The 3,131-nt window shown below is 44.1% G+C and overlaps 1 protein-coding gene across 2 annotated transcripts in view; it reads left to right on the top strand.

The window, feature by feature from the left end:
* Positions 1–1,303: 1,303 nt before the first annotated feature.
* LOC311591410 (NACHT, LRR and PYD domains-containing protein 4C-like) overlaps positions 1,304–3,131 on the top strand; it is a 36,112-nt gene continuing 34,284 nt past the window's right edge. The window contains exons 1-2 of one of the 2 annotated variants that reach the window (XM_084770972.1): positions 1,312–1,442; positions 1,572–1,790. The gene's annotated coding sequence lies outside the window, so the exon portion shown is untranslated. Of the gene's footprint in view, positions 1,443–1,571; positions 1,791–3,131 lie in introns of both variants that reach the window. The other variant, XM_084770973.1, reaches the window with a different exon arrangement.

Here is a 3,131-nt window from a genome sequence, read left to right as displayed (position 1 = left end):
TGAAGAGAGTTCTCTTCTGTCACCAAGTGAGTCCCAGGATCAGACTCACGCCGTTAGGCTTTGTAGCAGTCCTTTTTTTTTTTTTTTTTTTTTTTTGGTTGATGGTACATGATAATGACAACATTGGACCAGATGGGACAGGGACAGGAGCAGCAGTAGCTCCAGCTCCATGATAGAACACGAACACTTGCTTGACATGCTTGAGGACCATGCTTGTTTTCTCCACCTAGCTAGACATGATAGAAGAAGAAGGAGGAGGAGGAGGAAGAGGAAGAGGAAGATAAAAGGCAGCTTTGATCAATATAAAATCAATATAAAAACCTGACCATCTGTAAAACATGTAAATACATACATATATATATATATGTACATACGTACATGTATACGTACGTATTTACATTGGCCTATGTCCATTCGAAGCTGTTCAGTGGATGGGTGAGACTCAGATAGGACGGAACCTTGTATATATATATATATTTTTTTTTCATATAAATGCCTACAGAAGTTAAATTTATACATTAGGCATAACAAATGATTAGTAATAACTTATAATAAAGCAGAGGAACATTAATTATATGCAGTAAAAGTCTTTTAATACTAATGAGTTCTTTATTTCTTGGACTTACCGTTTTTGTTTTTGTTTTTAATTTACTACACTTATTTATTGGCCTAATTCTGTGTATGAGTGGATCAGAGGACAACTTACGCAGGTTTTCACCTTCCACCAGGTGGGTCGCAGGGACTGAACTCAGGTCCTCAAGGCCTGACATCAAGTACAACCAGCTGAGCTTAATATTTTCAAATTGCAGTTGACGTCGGGCTGCCTAAGGCGAGGAAAGAAAAGAATGAACCTTGGTAATCGCAGTTAGAACTTAAAATTTAGCCACAAGAGTTGTACACACCTGCGGTCCTAGGTAGCCGAGGCCGAGGCAGGAGGAGTGCGAGTTCAAGGCCAGCCTGGACTACATAGTGGGGTGGGGGGAGGCTGGGGAGCAGACGGGGTGTGTGTGTGGGAAACAGAAAGACTGCCTACCCTCATTTACATGTGCCTCGTAAATGCTAAGTAGTGACGACACACATACAATGATTAAGAACACGCAAAGATGACGAAGGGCTCCATCTCAGCTTCCCTTTGGGAGATATTGGAGGGGTTCCGAAGAGTCAGAAGCCTCGGAGATCCCCGATCCCCGAGCTCATCCGGGATCCTCAACCCACATTCATCACAATATCCGCTACTTCGTAGAACACCAGGCCCTGAGGGCTCTGAGCCACACCCACCTAAACCTCCAACAGCAATCACATCCTTCTTCCTTTTGCCAAAAGCCCCCCCCCTCTCGACCAATGAGAAGAAGTGACACATCGGCCAATCCCATGGCACCATAGACTTTTTCTGCCCAGTTCCAGCTGCCATATATAAGGACTAACCTGGCCGCCCCACGCCGGTGAGTCAGCGAATCTTGTCTCCTCTGGCTTCTTTTTTTCTGCTGTATGCATTTATTTTCTTTTTGAGGAGGGGGTGTTTGCGCTTCGTTTTCCTGACTCTTTTCCTCCCTCTTGCCCTGACCCACTAGGACCACGTGGCGCCCTTACGTCCTGGCTGTTTGGACTTACTTTAGCCGGGTAGCCAAGACACTCTGCGGTACTTATTAACTTTTTTGGTGGTTGTTTTGTTTTTGTTTTTGTTTTTTAACAACAACAAAAAAAATCACTACTAGTTGGAATCCTCTAACACTTGTTTCGGCTGGAGCCACAGAAAAAAAAAATCCCGCCGACTTCATCCGGCTTTTTCCGTAAGTAGAGGGAAAAACACACGTGCTGGTTATCTGGGCTGGAGACCTCCGAGGAACAGGCGCTCCTGAGGCCTCCCAGACACGAAGAGGAAAAATAAACATGTCTAGGCATCCTGAGGGCTGGATACCTGAAATTGTAGAGGGTAGAGAGATATATTTATATTCATGGTTGTGAGGCAGAGAACCAGGAGAACTCACAAAGAAGCAGGCGCATATGGACACTTAAAGCTTTCACCTGACTGGCCTAGAGCAGAGAGATCTTTGATGTGTTCCTTTTCCCAGGTATAATCCTTTAAAGGCGGCCTGAGGGGCTGAGGGGTTGTTTCTCCTCTGCTGTTAGGTAAATGCTGGGCAGAGACCGCTTTTTTGCATAACAATAAAAGCTGATCTTTACTGTTGGTAGAAGTGTTGAGTTTGTGGCGAAGTCCTGACCTCTTAATACCTCCAAAGGAGGAAAAAAGAGGTGGTTGTATATTTAATGTGGAGACCAGGACAGGGTAGAATGTAACGGGATAATCAAGGCAGATACTGGAGTTAAGTAGCTGCAAGGAAAAGAGACAACAGAGATTTTCAACACACACACAAGACACACACACACACACACACACACACACACACACGCTCAGAAGAGGCAGGCCAAATATTCCCTGAGGGATGGAAGGTGAACCTGATGACCCAGTGTCATGGAACCCCTAGTATGAGGCAGTACACTTCTTTGTTTGTTTTTAAATTTTATTTATTTATTATTTATACAATGTTCTGCTTGCATGTACACCTGCATGTACACCAAAAAAGGACGTCAGATCTCATTATAAATGGCTGTGAGCCACCATCGTGGTTGCTGGGAATTAGACTCAGGACCTTTGGAAGAGCAGATGGTGCTCTTAACCTCTGAGCCACCTCTCCAGCCTGGCAATAAAATTCTTAACAGGTTTTGGTGGTGCTGTTTTTATTAGAGTTGGTGGGCTAGCTGAAAAAAAAAAAATCACAGCATAGCCAAAGGTGACGTTGAATTTACAATCCCTGTTTTCAGCTCCCAGGTTCTGGTTGGAGGTGTGCACGGCCACACCTGATTTTCTGCGCTGCTAGGGATAGAACCCAGGGCTTTGTACATGCTGAGTAAACACGTTAGCTGTCAGCCCACACCCTTAACCAAATTTCTGTTGTCATAAACCACTTAGTTTATGTCATTTTGTTACTGAGACCCCTGCATATTTACCTCTAGTTCTGGGCTTATGTCTTGAAGATAAAAATAGTTGTTTTTCAGGACCACAGTATTGTCAAAGCCAGGAACTGAACAGTAGCAGGAAACTGCAGGCCAACATCATAACTTTTTGTTGT

Source organism: Acomys minous (genome assembly GCF_964271855.1).
Source record: "Acomys minous genome assembly, chromosome: 20".
Taxonomy (NCBI): domain Eukaryota; kingdom Metazoa; phylum Chordata; class Mammalia; order Rodentia; family Muridae; genus Acomys; species Acomys minous.
This window is presented reverse-complemented; position numbering and strand designations above follow the sequence as displayed.